General features: G+C 44.5%; 1 protein-coding gene across 1 annotated transcript in view; it reads right to left on the reverse strand.

Annotated features, from left to right (window-relative positions):
- Nucleotides 1-619: 619 nt before the first annotated feature.
- LOC142257190 (uncharacterized protein CXorf65-like) overlaps nt 620-21,752 on the reverse strand; it is a 35,499-nt gene continuing 14,366 nt past the window's right edge. The window contains exons 8-10 of the transcript XR_012727597.1: nt 18,389-18,456; nt 3,727-3,824; nt 620-843 (exon numbers count right to left, since the gene is read on the reverse strand). The gene's annotated coding sequence lies outside the window, so the exon portion shown is untranslated. The remainder of the gene's footprint in view (nt 844-3,726; nt 3,825-18,388; nt 18,457-21,752) is intronic.

Consider the following 21,752-nt stretch of genomic DNA (forward strand, 5'->3'; position numbering starts at 1 on the left):
TTCACTGAAGACAGATTTTACTTGGAAATTGAGAATTTTGAGAATGAAAATCAGTTTAGGGGAGAAAGCAGCAGATTTATCCGATAAGATCTATTACAAAGTGATTTTTTTGTGTGTGTACTGTCGAGTTATGAAATGCAAATTAAAATTATGATCTTGCTTTACAGGGAATCTGTCAGCAGGTTTTTGCTCCCCCATCTGAGAGCAGCATGATGTAGAGACAGAGCCCCTGATTCCAGCGAGGTGTCACTTACTGAGCTCTTTGCTGTCATTTTGATAAATCACTGTTTTCACTGCTGCAGATCTATCGGTTATACAGAGCTGATGAATATGCTGGACTACCTGCAGCATGCCAAGTAGTCCTGTAATGATAAAATCACTGATTAATCAGCAGTAGATTATCGAAACTACACTAAGCAGCCGAGTAAGTGACACAAAGCCTATAACATATAGGGGCATTATTGCTGTCTAAGGCAGTGGTTATAGCACTGTATGTTTTGTGTACAGGGCTGGAAAGCCTTAGAGATGGCTGTGTGTTTGAACCCGGTGTCCACATTTGTCTTGAACCCAGCCACTGCTGTTGTGGTCGTTCTTCCTACCTGATCCACATACCTGTGCGATATGAACTGTCTTCGGCTCTGCACTTTAGTCACCTTCACTGACATGCGCAGAGAATTCGTTTCCCACGGTCCTAAACTCCCTTCACCTTTCACGCAGGCGCGCCATATGTTTTTTCTTTTTTTTTCCCCCACGCTACTGTTCTCTATTATCCCCTTAGCACCTGCGCACTAGCCGTTTTTTCCTATACAGTTCTATTTCGCTCGGTCACCTTCCTTTTTCGATCTGTATGGAATAAAGAAATCAAATAAGAATTATATACAGTTGGTACGGAAAATATTCAGACCCCTTTACATTTTTCACTCTTTCATTGCAGCCATTTGGTAAATTCAAAAAAGTTCATTTTTTTTCTCATTAATATACACTCTGCTCCCCATCTTCACAGAAATGTAGAAATCTTTGCAAATTTATTAAACAAAAACTGAAATATCACATGGTCATAAGTATTCAGCCCCTTTGCTCAGTATTGAGTAGAAGCACCTTCCCTTTTGAGCTAGTGCAGTCATGAGTCTTCTTGGGATCCTCTCCCATTCTTCCTTGCAGATCCTCTCCAGTTCCGTCAGGTTGGATGGTGAATTTTGGTGGACGCCATTTTCAGGTCTCTCCAGAGATGCTCAATTGGATTTAGGTCAGGGCTCTGGCTGGGCCGGTCAGGAATGGTCACAGAGTTGTTCTGAAGCCGCTCCTTTGTTATTTTAGCTGTGTGCTTAGGGTCATTGTCTTGTTGGAAGGTGAACCTGCGGCCAAGTCTGAGGTCCAGAGCACTCTGGAAGAGCTTTTCTTCCAGGATATCTCTGTACTTGGCCACATTCATCTTTCCTTTGCAACCAGTTGTCCTGTCCGTGAACCATAGCATGATGCTGCCACCACCATGTCTCACTGTGGGGATTGTATTGGGCAGGTGATGAGCAGTGTCTGGTTTTCTCCACACATACCGCTTAGAACTTTTTGGTTATTCTATCTCTGTCTCATCAGACCAAAGAATCTTATTTCTCATAGTCTGGGAGTCCTTCGTGTGATTTTTTGCACTCTCCATGCGGGCTTTCATATGTCTTGTACTGAGGAGAGGCTTCAGTCGGGCCACAAAGGCCCGACTAGTAGAGACTGCAGTGATAGGTGATTTTGTAGAAATTTCTCCTTTCTTCCTACTGCATCTCTGGAGTTCAGTCACAGTGATATTGGGGTTCTTCTTCTCTCACCAAGGCTCTTCTCCCACGATTGCTCAGTTTGACTGGACGGACAGATCTAGGAAGAGTTCTGGTGGTCCCAAACTTCTTCCATTTAAGAATTATGGAGGCCACTATGCTTTTAGGAACCTTGAGTACTGGAGAAATTCTTTTGTAACCTTGGCCAGATCTGTGCCTTGCCACAATTCTGTCTCTGAGATCCTTGGACAGTTCTTTTGACCCCATGATTCTCATATGGTCTGACATGCACTGTGAGGTCTTATATAGACAGGTGTGTGGCTTTCCAAATCACGTCCTATCAGTTTAATTACACACAGCTGGACTCCAATGAAGGAGCAGAACCATCTCAAGGAGGATCACAAGGAAATGGACAGCAAGTGACTTACATATGAGTGTCTGAGCAAAGGGGCTGAATACTTATGACCATGTGAAATACTGAGCAAAGGGGCTGAATACTTATGACAATGTGATATTTCAGTTTTTCTTGTTTAATTTGCAAACATTTCTACATTTCTATTTTTTTCTGTCAAGATGGGGGATGGGGGGCAGAGTGCACATTAATGAGAACAAAAAATGAACTTTTTTGAATTTAACAAATGGCTACAATAAAACAAAGTGAAAAATTTAAAGGGGTCTGAATACTTTCCATACTAAATTAAGAGCATAAACAGTTATCGTCCCAGAGAGGGGTCATTTAACATTTCTACCATTGAAACCCTATGGAGCTTGAAATTCCTGGGACTTCTAGTGTTAATAACTCGTGTTTTTTATACAATTTCTCACTAGTTTCACCACTGATGTTTCATTCTTTGCCATCTTAAATACATCTATTGGTCACGACACTATTGTGCACTTTTTTTAAGAAATAATTATTGTATTTTTCTATTAATTTTAATTTCTATGAATATTTGTTTATTTTAAACTATTTTTATCTCACAATTTCACTATTTATTCCAATATATAACATCGATCCATTGACCGCTTCACTTTGGATTCTCTTCTTGTGCTGTCTTTCAGTTCTAAAGGATGGCTTAGGGCCTTTATCCGACACTCTTAACAACCACTGCTTCGAATCTCCTATATATTGGTATCCCATTTTTACTTCTTGATAATTCTTTTCTATATTTATTGCTTTATATGTAAGTTTTCTCTATTACTGTTCATGTTTCTGTCTGATATTTTAATATTTCTTAATTTTGAAGATGTTTTGTCTAAGTATGATTTTAGAAGGTTTTTTTTATACCTTATGATATCACACTTTCCAGTCTGTTGTCCACCTACCTGCCTTTTCTGTAAATTTATAGGCAGGTGTATATAGCTCTGTATGTGGAACTTCTGTGTAATGTGATTTCCAGTCCTGATGAAGGATACTTGTACTCTGACACGCATGGACTGAATGGCTGAAAAAAACATCATGTTTCTTCAACCCACATTCGGATTTATTGCACCAGCGCGGCATTAACTCTTTCTTTTCCACACAATTGTCATTTTCTCGTGGGGTTTCAGCAGCCGTGTTACATTGGCATGTGCATTACAGTGGTTGTGACTGGTCACAACCTCACAAGGTGAGCCTTATTCTGTATCATCTTCCTGCTTTACCCGGGTAACACCCTATTGCGCGTCTTCTCTCCAGCTTCTACTGTTTATTAGTGACAGAATACTGCCACCATACTGATCATTATATGGTCATAGCGTGGTGGTATTATTTCAAATTCTATAGCAGTATTATTGGTAATATTTGTCTTGCAGTAAATATTGATTTCCTCCATCATCAGACAGGGTCATATTTGCCTAACTGGCCAACTAATGTGTGTGGGCAACCTCCAGGAAATTCTTCAACTGTCACTTAAGAATAAAAAATCCTTCACCCGACACATAAAATGCTTGTTTTAAGTTTACCATAAATAATTAAGTGAAATACCTGTTAAAAAATAGAACAATACGGTCAGAACGCCTATAAACCATACAGTCGAGGTTCCTTATGGATTTGCGAATCAACAGAGTGTGTACAGGGTCATCCTGATGAGAAATGAAAGAAAAAAAAGTTATGGTACATAGGATAATCCCTTTAACACTATCCACTGTTATCTGTTCAGAAAAACAAATACTTTGGCTTGCGAAAGTATTCAACCATTTGGCATTTTGTGTGTTTTTCCAGCTAACAACATGGAATTTCACCTTTTTTTTTTGCGGATTTAGATCACTTTATGTAAAGAACATGCTACGACTCTGAACATTTGCTTTTCTTTTTATTGTGAAGCAAACAACAAATAGTACAAAATAACTGAAAACTTTTCACCTCCCTAAAGTCAGTACTTTGTACAGCCTCCGTTTGTGACAGTTACAGCTGCACGTCGCTTTGGATAAGTCTCTATGAGCTTTCCACATCTTGCCACTGGGATTGTTGCCCATTTCTCAAGACAAAGCTGCTCTCGTGCCTTCCAGTCTGGTGTTTCCTCTGAAGATCAGCGATCTTCACGTCTGACCACAGATTCTCAGCAGGATTAAGGTCTGGGCTTTGATCCAGCCGCTCCAATACATTTACAGGTCTCCCCTTACACCCCTTGAGGGTTGCTGTAGCAGTAGCTTTGGGTCTTGTTGGAAAGTGAACCTCTGTCCCAGTCTCAAATCACAGACAGACAAACAGATTTTGCTCAAGAATATCCCTGTATTTCGCACCATCCATTTTCCCTTTGACTAGGACCATTTTCCCGGTCCTGCTGCCAAAAAACATTCCCACAGCATGATGCTGCCACCACCATGTTTCACTGTGGGGATGGTATTCTTGGGGTGATGAGCTGTGTTGGTTTGAGGTCAGACATAGCTTTTACCTTAGTGGCCAAAACGTTCAATTTTGGTCTCATCTGACCACAGCACCTTCCTCATACATTTGTGAAGTCTCCCATATGTCTTCCGGCAAACTCAATATGAGCCTTACAATTTTTGGCTGCAAGTAAAGGCTTTTTATTCTGGCCACTATTCAATAAAGGCCACCTCTGTAGAGTGTACATATGATTGTGGTCATATAGACAGATACTCAAGAACTCTGCAGCTCCCTCAGAGTCACCTGTAGTCTGTGAGCTGCCTCTCTAATTAATGCCCTCCTTGCCCGGACTGTGAATTTTGGTGGGTGGCCCTCTCTTAGCAGGCTTGTTGTGTTACCATATTCTTTCCATTTGATGATAATGGATTGATGGAGCTCTCATCAGAGATTGGGATATTTCTTTAGAACCCAACCCTAATGTTTACTTTCAAACTACTTTGTAACCAACTTGTTTGGAGATCACCTTGGTCTTCATGGTGTTGTTTGGTGATCGCCTTGGTTTTCATGATGTTGTTGGATATTGCTTGCTCTTCATAGTGTTGTTTGGAGATCTCCTTGGTCTTCATAGTGTTGTTTGGTTAGTGGAGCCTCTTGCTTAATGGTGTTGCAGCCTTTTACAAAGGTGTGTAGATACTCAAACACCACGGTATAGATTGCACACAGGTGGATGTCCTTTCACTAAACATGTGACTTATGAAAATAATTGCTTGCACCAAAAAATTGTAGGGGCTTTATAGTGAAAAGGGGTGAATATATATGCACATGATAATTTTTATATAATTTATCCCATAAATTTAAATTTTGCCTATATTTTTCTCACTTCCCAAGACTGTCTTCCCTCATGTGCAGAGGTAGTGGGACTCCCAGGCTGTCTCTACAGGTGAGGTAGCGGGACTCCCAAGCTGTCTCTACAGGTGAGCAGAGGTAGCGGGTCTCTCAGGCAGTCTCTACAGGGGAGCAGAGGTAGCGGGACTCCCAAGCTGTCTCTACAGGTGAGCAGAGGTAGCGGGTCTCTCAGGCAGTCTGTACAGGTGAGCAGAGGTAGCGGGACTCTCAGGCTGTCTCTACAGGGGAGCAGAGGTAGCGGGACTCCCAGGCTGTCTCTACAGGGGAGCAGAGGTAGCGGGACTCCCAGGCTGTCTCTACAGGGGAGCAGAGGTAGCGGGACTCCCAGCCTGTCTCTACAGGGGAGCAGAGGTAGCGGGACTCCCAGCCTGTCTCTACAGGGGAGCAGAGGTAGCGGGTCTCTCAGGCAGTCTCTACCGGGGAGCAGAGGTAGCGGGACTCCCAGGCTGTCTCTACAGGGGAGCAGAGGTAGCGGGACTCCCAGGCTGTCTCTACAGGGGAGCAGAGGTAGCGGGACTCCCAGGCTGTCTCTACAGGGGAGCAGAGGTAGCGGGACTCCCAGCCTGTCTCTACAGGGGAGCGGAGGTAGCGGGACTCCCAGCCTGTCTCTACAGGGGAGCAGAGGTAGCGGGTCTCTCAGGCAGTCTCTACAGGGGAGCAGAGGTAGCGGGACTCCCAGGCTGTCTCTACAGGGGAGCAGAGGTAGCGGGACTCCCAGCCTGTCTCTACAGGGGAGCAGAGGTAGCGGAACTCCCAGCCTGTCTCTACAGGGGAGCAGAGGTAGCGGGACTCCCAGGCTGTCTCTACAGGGGAGCAGAGGTAGCGGGACTCCCAGCCTGTCTCTACAGGGGAGCAGAGGTAGCGGGACTCCCAGCCTGTCTCTACAGGGGAGCAGAGGTAGCGGGTCTCTCAGGCAGTCTCTACAGGGGAGCAGAGGTAGCGGGACTCCCAGGCTGTCTCTACAGGGGAGCAGAGGTAGCGGGACTCCCAGCCTGTCTCTACAGGGGAGCAGAGGTAGCGGGACTCCCAGCCTGTCTCTACAGGGGAGCAGAGGTAGCGGGACTCCCAGGCTGTCTCTACAGGGGAGCAGAGGTAGCGGGACTCCCAGCCTGTCTCTACAGGGGAGCAGAGGTAGCGGGACTCCCAGCCTGTCTCTACAGGGGAGCAGAGGTAGCGGGACTCCCAGGCTGTCTCTACAGGGGAGCAGTGGTAGCGGGACTCCCAGGCTGTCTCTACAGGGGAGCAGTGGTAGCGGGACTCCCAGGCTGTCTCTACAGGGGAGCAGTGGTAGCGGGACTCCCAGCCTGTCTCTACAGGGGAGCAGAGGTAGCGGGACTCCCAGCCTGTCTCTACAGGGGAGCAGAGGTAGCGGGCCTCCCAGGCTGTCTCTACAGGGGAGCAGAGGTAGCGGGCCTCCCAGGCTGTCTCTACAGGGGAGCAGAGGTAGCGGGCCTCCCAGCCTGTCTCTACAGGGGAGCAGAGGTAGCGGGACTCCCAGGCTGTCTCTACAGGGGAGCAGTGGTAGCGGGACTCCCAGTCCCAGGCTGTCTCTACAGGGGAGCAGTGGTAGCGGGACTCCCAGGCTTTCTCTACAGGGGAGCAGAGGTAGCAGGCCTCCCAGCCTGTCTCTACAGGGGAGCAGAGGTAGCGGGCCTCCCAGCCTGTCTCTACAGGGGAGCAGAGGTAGCGGGCCTCCCAACCTGTCTCTACAGGGGAGCAGAGGTAGCAGGACTCCCAGCCTGTCTCTACAGGGGAGCAGTGGTAGCGGGACTCCCAGTCCCAGGCTGTCTCTACAAGGGAGCAGTGGTAGCGGGACTCCCAGGCTGTCTCTACAGGGGAGCAGTGGTAGCGGGACTCCCAGGTCGTCACTCTCAGTCCTGGCAAACAGTTTTTACTTAAAAATAAAAGCAGATATAACACGGATTTCCCAGAAAGGTCCTCTTATGATTGATTCCCAGCAGCCTGTGATTATCTTAACATAGAGGTCAGCTCAAGTCTATGGCAGAGGAGTTCAATTTCCCTTGAAGTTGGGCCCAAATTTGTCACATTTTGGCAGTTCTATGCCACTCCCGGTCAGTTATGCCAGTGTGCGTACACTCCGGACAGGGACCCAAAGCCTGCCTAACCAGTTTTTCATAATTTACACCACAAAGGTGACGTAAATTACACCAGAATTGTACACTAGCCTCTGACTGGAGTAGCTTTCTGGTAGTAGCGCAAAACAGGTTTAGGATGCACCAAATTCATGAAGAAACACACAGCAGTTGTAAAATAAATACACCTGTAAATGAATTTGGTGCATTTTACCCCAGTACTGCCTTCATTACGGCTGGAGTACAAAACACCAGTCTTAATGAATCGGGGGCATTGCTGTACCTCTCTCCAATAGGGATACAATTCCCTGATTGTTTGTTTTAGAAGAAACATACCGTAATTCACACCCGACTCGCCCCATGAGTCTATAAGTCGATTGTTTCACTGGTAAAGGGCTTCGGGCATAGTGTGGTGGTTTGGGTGATCAGACCTCCGGTTCTGCATTTGAACCGGGATAACAAATGTCACCATCCACAACATCCGTACATAGGAACCTTATATAATCTGGCATCAAGAGGATGGGGGGGCAGACAGGTGATGCCTAAAAATATCAAAAACAAGCATCACTGCTGCACCCCTGGCCGTTTTTACTGCAGTCATGTAAATAATGTCCCGCCTAGCACACGTGACCGCTGCAGGGAATCACTGGACTGAGCAGTCTCTATCGTGCCATGATTACTCTATGACTGGCTGCAGCAGTCACGTGTGACAGACGAGACGTCCGCGGTGTAGCAGGGCAGCGGGGGCTCCTATAGATAGATAATGCTAATCTAACTATTGCCGACCTGTCCTCCAGCTTTACCCGAATCCCCATATTATTATAGTGATGGCTGAACTGTACACTACACTCCTAGTTCCTCATAGATTGTAAGCTCTTGTGATCAGGGCCCTCACTCCTCCTTTAATTGTTGAATTGTGTTATTCTGTAATATCTTTATTATTTTGTACATGTTCCCTCTACGGTGTATGCTGGTGCTATAGAAATAAAATGATTAGTGAAACCAGAGACCCCCTTAGACTTTATTCTTTAATATGGCTATGGGAGAGTTGGAGCCCTGGTCTTCGCTGACCGATCTCGATCCTGTGCTCACCTCCGCTATGACACCTTCTGATGAGCCCCTGCTATGTAATTTTGCAGCGTATGATGTGTGGGGATTAGGAAGGGAGGGAACTACATTTAACCCAAGGATCTGAGGACAATATTCTAATTTAGAGACTGACAGCGCAGAATTTGTGAAGCAGAGCCGTCTGTTTCTGTGGACTTTCTGTATACACCCAGGAAGTTCACCTCCGGCGGCTGTGCATCAGAATGTGCTGGTACCAGCAACACGACCACAGCTATTTATAAGTATATACAACCCAGCATAAAGGTTTACATGGACTTACCAATACGTGGGTTATCTTACAATCTCCCCCCATCTAAGGCAGAAGAAAGAACAACCGCACTTCCAAATGAAGGACAATTTTCGTACTCTGCGCCATAAAAGACCCCCAAGAATAATAAACAAGACGTGTAGCTATGCAGCAATACGGAATTAATAAACGAGGGAAAACTGAGTCAAGGAAATAAAAATCTGTGAGTGTGAGCGATCCCGTCAGCCACACGGTCACTCACCGAGCCCAACCATCGGCTGTCGTGTACAATGAGGAATCCTTAAAGGGAAGCAATCACCAGGATTTTCCTATATAACCTAAAGCCAGTGCTATACCGGCACTATCAGGCTGAGTCTATACATACAGCGCTATACTGGCACTATCAGGCTGATTCTATACATACAGTGCTAAACTGGCACTATCATGCTGAGTCTATACATACAGCGCTATACTGGCACTATCAGGCTGATTCTATACATACAGTGCTATACTGGCACTATCAGGCTGATTCTATACATACAGTGCTATACTGGCACTATCAGGCTGAGTCTATACATACAGTGCTATACTGGCACTATCAGGCTGATTCTATACATACAGTGCTATACCGGCACTATCAGGCTGAGTCTATACATACAGCGCTATACTGGCACTATCAGGCTGATTCTATACATACAGTGCTAAACTGGCACTATCATGCTGAGTCTATACATACAGCGCTATACTGGCACTATCAGGCTGATTCTATACATACAGTGCTATACTGGCACTATCAGGCTGATTCTATACATACAGTGCTATACTGGCACTATCAGGCTGATTCTATACATACAGTGGTATACTGGCACTATCAGGCTGATTCTATACATACAGTGCTATACTGGCACTATCAGGCTGAGTCTATACATACAGCGCTATACTGGCACTATCAGGATGATTCTATACATACAGCGCTATACTGGCACTATCAGGCTGATTCTATACATACAGTGCTATACTGGCACTATCAGGCTGAGTCTATACATACAGCGCTATACTGGCACTATCAGGCTGATTCTATACATACAGTGCTATACTGGCACTAGCAGGCTGAGTCTATACATACAGCGCTATACTGGCACTATCAGGCTGATTCTATACATACAGTGCTATACTGGCACTATCAGGCTGAGTCTATACATACAGCGCTATACTGGCACTATCAGGATGATTCTATACATACAGCGCTATACTGGCACTATCAGGCTGATTCTATACATACAGTGCTATACTGGCACTAGCAGGCTGAGTCTATACATACAGCGCTATACTGGCACTATCAGGCTGATTCTATACATACAGTGCTATACTGGCACTAGCAGGCTGAGTCTATACATACAGCGCTATACTGGCACTATCAGGCTGATTCTATACATACAGTGCTATACTGGCACTATCAGGCTGAGTCTATACATACAGCGCTATACTGGCACTATCAGGATGATTCTATACATACAGCGCTATACTGGCACTATCAGGCTGATTCTATACATACAGTGCTATACTGGCACTATCAGGCTGAGTCTATACATACAGCGCTATACTGGCACTATCAGGCTGATTCTATACATACAGTGCTATACTGGCACTATCAGGCTGAGTCTATACATACAGCGCTATACTGGCACTATCAGGCTGATTCTATACATACAGTGCTATACTGGCACTAGCAGGCTGAGTCTATACATACAGCGCTATACTGGCACTATCAGGCTGAGTCTATACATACAGTGCTATACTGGCACTATCAGGCTGAGACTATACATACAGCGCTATACTGCCACTATCAGGCTGAGCCTATACATACAGTGCTATACTGGAACTATCAGGCTGATTCTATACATACAGTGCTATACTGGCACTATCAGGCTGAGACTATACATACAGCGCTATACTGCCACTATCAGGCTGAGACTATACATACAGTGCTATACTGGCACTATCAGGCTGATTCTATACATACAGTGCTATACTGGCACTATCAGGCTGAGTCTATACATACAGCGCTATACTGGCACTATCAGGCTGAGTCTATACATACAGCGCTATACTGGCACTATCAGGCTGAGTCTATACATACAGCGCTATACTGGCACTATCAGGCTGAGTCTATACATACAGCGCTATACTGGCACTATCAGGCTGAGTCTATACATACAGCGCTATACTGGCACTATCAGGCTGAGTCTATACATATATGTAGTGGTCAGCTCAGATGTTTAGGTTTTGAAACCCAAGAAAGTAAAGTTTATAAAATCGGCAGCTTCTTGAGTGACAGCAGCTGAGGATCAGATAATATCTGAGGGGTATTCATACTTATGCTAATTCTAACAGGGGGAGGGGATAAGTATTATACAAACATTCACTTTTCACTTGCAGGACTTGTGTGAGGTCATACCCATGTGACCAGAAGGGGTGGGGTCTCAGCCAAGAGAAAAATGTTGCTTAGTGATATCAGCTTTGTTGGCTAAGGCACCACCCCTTCTGGTCACATGGGTATGACCTCACACAGGTCCTGCAAGTGAAAAGTGAATGTTTGTATAATACTTATCCCCTCCCCCTGTTAGAATTAGCAGAAGTATGAATACCCCTCAGATATTATCTGATCCTCAGCTGCTGTCACTCAAGAAGCTGCCGATTTTATAAACTTTACTTTACTGGGTTTCATAACCTATTATACGAGCTGACCACTACAGGTATGTATAGAATCAGCCTGATAGTGCCAGTATAGCACTGGCCTTAGATTATATACTAAAATCCTTTTGATTGGTTCCCTTTAATGGTAAAAGCTCGATCACTCGATAGCGGACCCCTCCCTCCAAAAAAATTACACGCCAGATGTGCCCCCTGTAGACTCCTCTAAAAGAAATGAGGAATAGTGAGAAACTGGGGGTTTCCTTACACCCTCACAGGAGCCAAATATGACTGAGCTTCTCTTTATTTTGGACATTTACACCATAAAGATGTCACATTGGGAGCTAGATTCTCCATCACCCCCTTGTGATGTAGGAGAGTTAACCAGACAATTGTTCTGTGCGATAAACTGTCCTTATTCTCAGAAGAACATGTCATGTTACACACAATGATGTGCTGCCGAGAACAATGACCTAAGCTTGATATCCTATATACTGTATTTAGAACCTCCCACTACCGTCTCCAGGACTTCTCCACAGCTGCGACAATTCTCTGGAACGCGCTACCCAGAACAATTAATTCCTAAGCAGAGCCTAAAAACGGATTTGTTTAGATTAGTCTATCACCTCACCTCACTTATCTAACTATTCCTGTCTTGCCCTTAAAAAACGTTCTTCTAAATCTGGTCCTTTTTATCACCTGGTTACACCCTCCATGCACTCCGTACCCTCTGTACTCGTACATTCTGGCTGGTGACCGGTTCATGCAGCGTTATGTGAATTCCCGATTTATTATATTGATGACCGAATTATACAATACCAGCATGTTTTACCTTTTATGCCTCCCCTATTTACTCATTGATTGTATCCTGTGAGTAGGAACCTCGCCCCTCTTGTATCTGGTGAATTGTATTATTCTGTATTGTCTGAGGTGGTCTGTACATGACCCCTCTGAATTGTAAAGCGCTGCGGAATATGTTGGCGCTATAGAAATACAAATTATTCTAGTATAGAACATTCTTTTTTAAGTCCTAGCTGAAAAAAAGGCAGAGGATTAACCCACGGCATGCTGCTTGAGAACAATATGACTGACTGCACCATAGAGGGGTTAGTCCTGTTCCACTCACTCTGGCATTCGGAGGTAAACCCTGTGTAATGGCAGCTGAGCAGAATTACAGCAAAAAAACCGTATGAATATATATTTTAGGGTATCAATGAAAGCAAACCAGAAAAAAACCTTTAAAACTAAATTTTTTTAATATGAATTAAAATACTTTAACAACAGACACCCGTGTGGAATACTGTAGATGCAAAAATATATGAATTACCAATATATTATAATTTACAAAGAGGGGGAGGGGTCCAGGGCCATTTGCCCTAATATCTCCCTTCCTAGCCACAGAGGTTGGCATCCTATAAATTACAAAGTGGCGCCCCCGCTCCCCGAAGACTGACCCTGCTATCCCTACACTAGCAGACTATATGTGCTGCTATACTAGGTGTAGGGAAAAATACACAGTAAAGTAGGATGATTATATATGTTACCGGCAATGTGTAAAAACAGGCATTCTATAGAATACCTAGGCAATGTATACAATGCCGGAAATGGGTCGGCAAAGTATGGAATACATCAGATGTTCATACATTTCCTAGTTATTCTATAAAATACCTAAATGACAAACAGGCGGAGTGTAGAATACTACAGGGGTGGTCCGTCCAAAAGTAGGCAGTCCTGTTGTTCATTTAGGATTTCTTCTTTCATTTGTTTTTTGACTGTTTGTTACTTCTTTAATTCATTTTTTGACTGTTTGTTACTAAAGACTTTTCCAATCTGGCCATTATATCAGGCTTTGCCTGAGCAGTTCTTGTCATTCTTTATAATACCTAGACATTTTATGTAATGGCTAACTTTTCCAATCTGGCCATTTCTTTATAATACCTAGACATTTTCTGTAATGGCTAACTTTTCCATTCTGGCCATTATATCAGACTTTGCCTGAGCAGTTCTTGTCATTCTTTATAATACCTACACATTTTATGTAATGCCTAGGAAAAAGTATAGAACGCAGATATTTCATACCTTGCCTGAAAAGGACAGGGATTGTATACATTGCCTAGGTATTCTATAGAATGCCGGTTTTCATACATTGCCTGTAACGTATACAAGTCGAATCCCTCAAATATTCTTGTTTCTAGTATTGTACATTTCCAAAACCAGGCACAGCTTTCATTAATGTAATAAATATCCACATAGTTCTCCAACAATATGATGCATTCAATTAGGAGCCAGGCCCTATAGCAGGTCAGATGTATCTATAATGAAATGTGTAGTATGTATGCTATACTCTAAATTAGCCTTGTTGTCCATAGACACACAGTGGATATACATGGACATTTCATTATAGATACAGATGACCTGCTATAGGGTCTGGCTCCTAACATCATATTGCTGGAGAATTACTGGGATATTTATTACATTAATGAAATCTGATCTATGCCTGGTTTGAATATGTACAGTACTAGAAACAAGAATAATTGAGGGATTCGACTTGTATATAAGTGAATAGTTTAATCATCCTACTTCCCTGTGTATTTTTCCCTACACCTAGAATAGCATATAAGTCTGCCAGTGTAGGGATAGGAGGGTCAGCCTTCGGTGAGGGGGGGCGCCACTTTGTAATTTATAGGGTGCCAACCTCCGCGGCTAGGAAGGGAGATATTAGGGCAATGGCCCTGGACCTCTTTGTAAAGTATAATATATTGGTAATTCGTATATTTGTGTATCTACAGTATTCCACACGGGTGTGTGTTAAAGTATTTTAACAGAAATACAGCAACAAAAGATACGTTATGTTCCCCCACCTCCATGGGAGAGGATTTCTGTGATTTTACACAGCTGAGGGTTTGTATCAGAGGAGATAATCCTGTGAGCTAAACCATCAGCAGAAATCCCTCACCTCTCCTGGCAGTTTGCTACAATGTATCAGTGCATTTACAATCCATCAGTCCGTCTGTAGCAAACTCTGAGCTGTCAGAAGTGTTATTAGATCTCATGTGTTTTTAGATGACGGACAATAAAATATTACAATGAGACACCGCGTTAGTCAGAAAAATGTAAGTAGATTATTTACTTAGCCTCAGAATGGAAATTCGCCTGCTTCCACTCACTGACCGCTAGCAGAGATCTACAAAGATTTACAAGACTTTTTGAAATCTGAAAATATGAAAAAGAACTGGAGAAATGTGTGACACAGTTACTCATCCATCATACAGCGGCCGCACTTGTCACCTCCAGTAACACCTGCTGGACCGCGGCGCCGAGCGGCAACAATCAGGAGGAGGGAGAGGGGCCTGCGGCCTAAAAAAAACCAGCCCCACACTCATCACAGCTCCAGACTGTGCTCCCTGGGATTAGTGAGAGAAGAAACATTATAAAGGGGAGACTATTTAGAGTAACAATGACAGGCGAGCGGTGTCAGGACACTGGATGAAAATGTATTATATCCAGCAAACGATATGATCTCTAATACGCAGTTATTACATGCACCGTCCATCATCAGATCCAGAATACCCCGAACGGAAAATACAAGCCCAGATCTGTACTATATACATTATACAGGGTGACGAACAACAACAACAACGTGTTTTCACTCCGTACCTCAAGTGTCAGCGTCATTATATAGTACCCCGAGTGTCAGCATCATTATCCTGTACCCCGAGTGTCAGCGTCATTATCCTGTACCCCGAGTGTCAGCGTCACTATCCTGTACCCCCAGTGTCATTATCCTGTACCCCGAGTGTCAGCGTCACTATCCTGTACCCCGAGTGTCAGCGTCATTATCCTGTACCCCGAGTGTCAGCGTCATTATCCTGTACCCCGAGTGTCAGCGTCACTATCCTGTACCCCCAGTGTCATTATCCTGTACCCCCAGTGTCAGCGTCACTATCCTGTACCCCCAGTGTCGGCGTCATTATCCTGTACCCCAAGTGTCATTATCCTGTACCCCCAGTGTCATTATCCTGTACCCCCAGTGTCATTATCCTGTACCCCGATGTCAGTGTCATTATCCTGTACCCCAAGTGTCATTATCCTGTACCCCCAGTGTCATTATCCTGTACCCCCAGTGTCATTATCCTGTACCCCGATGTCAGTGTCATTATCCTGTACCCCCAGTGTCATTATCCTGTACCCCAAGTGTCAGTGTCATTATCCTGTACCCCGAGTGTCAGCGTCATTATCCTGTACCCCCAGTGTCATTATCCTGTACCCCCAGTGTCGGCGTCATTATCCTGTACCCCAAGTGTCGGCGTCATTATCCTGTACCCCGAGTGTCGGCGTTATTATCCTGTACCCAGAGTGTCGGCGTCATTATCCTGTACCCCGAGTGTCAGCGTCATTATCCTGTACCCCGAGTGTCGGCATCATTATCCTGTACCCCCAGTGTCGGCGTCATTATCCTGTATCCCAAGTGCGCCATTATTTCACCAGCATTTGTTCTGCTCTCTATGATATTGCCTTTATCCCAGTGATGTCTTTATACACAGATGCAGTTTCTTCATTATCCGACACGGTCTGGTTTATGGAGATTTGGTTTATGACCTTTCTCTGAAGAATGCGCTGGTACCTGCAACTTACTAACTCGCCACTTACCCATTACCTACTGCCCCCTAGTGGAGACTTACAGCTCTACAGTTGCCAGAATCAGCAATTTTCTTAGGTATTATGTCAAAATACAATGCATCAAAAAGAGAATAATACAAATAACCAATAGTCACATTTAATTACAACCATTTTTTTTTAAAAATAGATTAATATAAAAATGAATCCCTCCCACAAACCAATGTAAACGTCAAGCGTGTATTTTCCTTTCTGTAGATTTATCTTATCCCTTCGGGTGTGGACTGAGTGGAGAATGCGCTGGTACCAGCAACATGCACACAGGAATGACACTTGATTGATAAGTGGAGGATGCCGTCTGAGCGGTACCAGCACATTCTCGCCAGAGCACAGCTCTCCACCCACGGCCACAGATCCAGCACAAACCGGCTGCGGAGCAAGGAGCGTTAATGGGTGGAGATGGGCTGTCCTGGAAACACAGTTATATATGGACCAGAAAAGGAAAATACTGAAAAATAAACAGAGGAGAAAAATATACGCAAAGCCAAAAACAATATATATTAACCTATGCAATATACAAAATGTACTGATGTCTACAATATATAATCCATAGAATTTACCATATATACTAATGCATAGGACATTGATTGATGATATATTATATATACCGTATATCTCAATCAATCTGCTTAATACACATTATGCCTGTAATCAGAGTCCTCACACCCCTTGTAAGTGCCATTTATTAGCAAAATTTTGCAATCTTCAGTTGTTCGCAACAAAACACTAAAAAAAAAACCCCAATGTAACTATCTCAACACAACTTACAAGAGGTTTCTCCAAATTTAGTACAGAGTGCCAATTTTAATGACTCCTGCAGTCTCAGTATTATTCACCCCTTCATGACCAGTGTTTTAGTACCTAGTATAGCCCCTCTGGCTGTTACAACCTGCTGCACTCCCGGCTGTTACAAACCGGCTGCCCTTCCAGCTGTTACAAACCGGCTGCCCTTCCAGCTGTTACAAACCGGCTGCCCTTCCAGCTGTTACAAACCGCTGCCCTTCCGGCTGTTACAAACCGCTGCCCTTCCGGCTGTTATGACCTGCTGACCTTCCGGCTGTTACAAACCACTGCCCTTCCGGCTGTTACAAACCGCTGCCTTTCCAGCTGTTATGACCTGCTGACCTTCCGGCTGTTACAAACCACTGCCCTTCCGGCTGTTACAAACCGCTGCCTTTCCAGCTGTTATGACCTGCTGACCTTCCGGCTGTTACAAACCGCTGCCCTTCCGGCTGTTATGACCTGCTGACCTTCTGGCTGTTACAACTAGCTGCCCTTCTGGCTGTGATGACCTGCTGACCTTCTGGCTGTTACAACTAGCTGCCCTTCTGGCTGTGATGACCTGCTGCACACATAATGCATAGCCAGATACTAGCCAGAGTTTTTGAGGAGTTCTCATAGGTGATAACCTTGAGGTTACTAATATTCTTGGCTTTGTTGCATCCATCTTTATCAGATCGCACCAAAGGTGATCAAGTAAGGATCACTTAGAGAGTGAGAGGCGCTGATGAAGAAATCAACAGGTGGCTGCTAAGTCCCGTCTAAAGTCAATAGGTTGTAATGTCCTGTTCAAAATTAATTTTATAGGTGCACGAGACCTGGTAAGTATCGTCACACGTAGCATCATCAGCATCTCTCATCCCAGGGTGAGAATCACCAGATAACCCAGTATATGATCACAATAGGGCCTTCAACATTTCTGAGAATAAAGGGTTGTAGTGCAAATTCAGCAATTATCTCCTGCACAGTTATCATTTGCATTGGGCCCTGATTATCACCTGCTGCTCCAATTATTGGGGCTGGTGACAGTTCTCTACATTGAGGTTATGTAGGGGAAAAAAAAACCACAAAGCCATCACTGCAAGGGTCCCAGCATTAGAGAATATCTCACCATTTTCAATCATTAATGGAAATGCCAGATATTATGGGCTGTCTGCAAAGAGCTTCAGTACAGGGAAAACATGACCAGTTATCTTGCTGGGAATATTGGGTTCTGGCTCCACATTGCTCAGAGCCTGATGAAACCATTGACAAATCACAGCTCTGCTACATCTGTAGATTGATAGTAAAGGCAGAATTAAGGCTCCACACTTACCTCGTGATCGCCCCCCTGTAGACATCTTCAAAATCTTTTAGGTCCCTCATATTTTTCTGGGTACAATCCTGGTGATAAAAAAAAGAGGGAAATGTAAGTTGAATATAAAAGCCCATTTCGCACACGTCCCGATCATCCCCTCACACAGGTGAGAATAAAATGAATTAGCACATAAACTTTGTCATACTCAGAAAAATCTACTTTTTTTTTCTCCACTTATGAGACACTTATTCTTATTCTTGTCCCCTAAATCTCAGTCCAAGATAGGGTATTACAGGAGAATGATATAAATTGGATGGTGTATTCAAGTCTGACAAATATTCAAGATGCTAAAAACGAATAAAACCTGTACACTATGCTAAGGCCGCACCTCGGTGTGTGGAAATATATTTTCAAAAAGTGAGAAAGTGAGAGATTTATTACTAATTTTTAGCTAAAAACAGGAATTCTTTATGACATTCATAGTCTGATATTTCTTAGCAATAAACCGTGTCTCGAAGAAAAGCGTTCTTTCTGAATTAACCGTACATTGTTCTGGCTCTATACACAGAAGACAAGATTTCGGGTCGTCCGTGACCGGCATTGCCACCTCGGGATGAATAAATGTAATTACTTGGGCCAGATAGCAGAATTTCCATAGAAGACGGAAAGTGGTTCACAGAGTGCTGGGCGTTTAGGTCCCAGGTCCGGTGAACCTGTGAAGTCTAGATGTGGCACAGAAGATTCTGTGAAACTAATGCATTTGATTGGTGCTTTCAGAGTTGGGAGAGAATAATTTGGGGGTCTCCTGAGCCAACTCCTACTGATCATCTGACGCGGCTCCAACGTCTTCCTTCTAAACTTTTATTATCTTCTCTCCATCGTCCGTAAATAAGTGGATCCGTCACCACTCCTGATTTGTCTGGTATAATGCACACATGAAAGCATGCGGCTCCTTCTCCTAGAACCTCGAGGGGTCTTGCGCTTCGGATACTCATGGAAGTTTATGGCTGGATTAACTGCAGGATTGAAGCCAAACCGAAATATATTACATAGAGGGTAATTATAAACTATTTCTTCTAAAAACTTGATATTTTATTTTGTCATTAAATACAGTCAAGTTCAACCAAAACAAAGGAAAGGTGTCGTGTAGGGTGAACACAAAGGATGCCTTAAGATGGTACAGTGCATAGGGGCATGTGAATAGGTGAAAGGTATAACCAGGATATACCAGCTATTGGCATGTGAATAGTGTAGACCCGGGATATACCAAGGGAATATGAACGGGTTTTCCCTACACTGTTTGTGGAGGTAAATTCACACTACGTTTTTGGGTGCCCCCGCTCCTCATCGGCTCTCCCCTGTCCACCCCTGCTACCCACAAAATATGGCATCCATCACAAAAAAAAAAGTGCTAATAAAAGATTCAGTCACAGTCTTAGGTCTTCATAAATGGAGCATAATATATCTGATATTGCCCCAAACTTATGTGACTAAATAGTCCGGCAATAGGATATTAGGCCTTAATCTTGGCCCAAGGAGGTACTTATCTAGTGGAGACTTGAAGAAAAGGTCCCAGAAATGATACGAGATCCCGACGCATTTCCCTCTTAATTTTCGGGTTCATCTGGGGATACCAGATAGGACTCAAAATCTGTCCCCTCAATATTAGGTAATCTGGGTCCACAAACTGTCGCTGAATTCACTTAGCTCCAAAGATGCCTCCTGGTATCTGCAGGTGCAAGGGTAAAATTGTCCCTGTAGGGAGTGTCCCTGTGGTTTTCCGTGCGTCCAGAGATGTCTGGATAACACGCATATTGCAGGGCAGGTGAACCATGTGGGGAAATGTCCCTCCTCCACATGATGGTATCATACGGGCACCGCAGAACGGTGTGTTTATATGTTGAATGTTTTATTAGCAGTTTTGCACTTTGCTTTTTTTGGTGATGGATGTCACATTTTGTGGGTAGCAGAGACAGAAAAGGGAGAGCCAACGAGGAGCGGGAACACCCAAACACTTAAGGCTACTTTACACACTGCGATATCGGTCCCGATATCGCTAGTGTGCGTACCCGCCCCCATCTGTTGCGCGACATGGGCATATCGCTGCCCGTGCCGCACAACATCGCCCAGAGCCGTCACACATACTTACCTGTCCGGCGACGTCGCTGTGACCGGCGAACCGCCTCCTTTCTAAGGGGGCGGTCCGTGCGGCGTCACAGCGACGTCACTGAACCGCCGCCCAATCGCAGCGGAGGGGCGGAGATGAGCGGGACGTAACATCCCGCCCACCTCCTTCCTTCCGCATAGCGGCCGGGAGGCAGGTAGGGAGACGTTCCTCGCTCCTGCGGCGTCACACGCAGCGATGTGTGATGCCGCAGGAACGAGGAACAACCTCGTTACTGCTGAAGTAACGATTTTTGGGAATTAGGACCCGTGTAGCCGATTAGCGATAAATCACGCTTTTGCGACGATTTTACATCGCTGAACGCTGTTACACAAAGCTATATCGCTAACGATTGCGGAAGTGCGTCACCAAAACCGTGACCCCAACGACAAAATTCAGGCGATATCGCAGTGTGTAAAGCCCGCTTTAGGGTCAATTTACCTCCGCTGCTAGGCAGGAAACAGTGTAGGGAAAACCAGTTCATATTCCCTGGTAGATCCTGGTTATGCCTTAATATTAGGTCTACACTATTCACATGCCCCTATGCACTGTACCATCTTAAGGCATTCTTTGTGGTCACCCTACACAAAACGTTTTCTTTGCTTTGGTTGAATTTGAGTTTTTAGAGGAAATAGTTGGTTTGTATTTCACCTGCAGGATTTACCAGCCGGGCCTTATTTCTTCACAAATCTGTGGTTAGGGCCATATGCACCCTTTAAATACTGAAGCCCTGCTCAAACTCCATTTCTGACATATCAGAAGTCAGTGCAATCACCCTAGAAAAGTACTTCTGGGAACAATTGACACTGATGATTATGGCCTAAGGCTATGGTATGAGAGGTTTCAGCAAGTCCTGCTGGTATGGGGCTATGAAGCTGTCCGTAGTGTAGATTTGTATCCTCTATAGATCTTTGTTGTCTCAAAAAAAAAAATTCTGGACAAGCAGGAAAAGCTTGTGGCCACTTTACCCTAAATTCTTTATAATGGCTCCTATACTGGATACCAGTCCTACATCATCTACACAATTGGTAACATAGCAAGGCCCCAGCTAGACAGACGTTGGATGAGAATTTTGGGATCTCTTGGGCACTTGATTGATTTATTTCTATAAGTGTAGAATTAGTGATCTGTACTGTATGATGGGGAGAAACGCCGCCTGCTGCGGCCAGAATCGACTAGAGCTGGTTAATTAACCGATGGAGGCCAGGACTAGAGGTT

Source organism: Anomaloglossus baeobatrachus, chromosome 11, assembly GCF_048569485.1.
Source record: "Anomaloglossus baeobatrachus isolate aAnoBae1 chromosome 11, aAnoBae1.hap1, whole genome shotgun sequence".
Lineage (NCBI taxonomy): Eukaryota > Metazoa > Chordata > Amphibia > Anura > Aromobatidae > Anomaloglossus > Anomaloglossus baeobatrachus.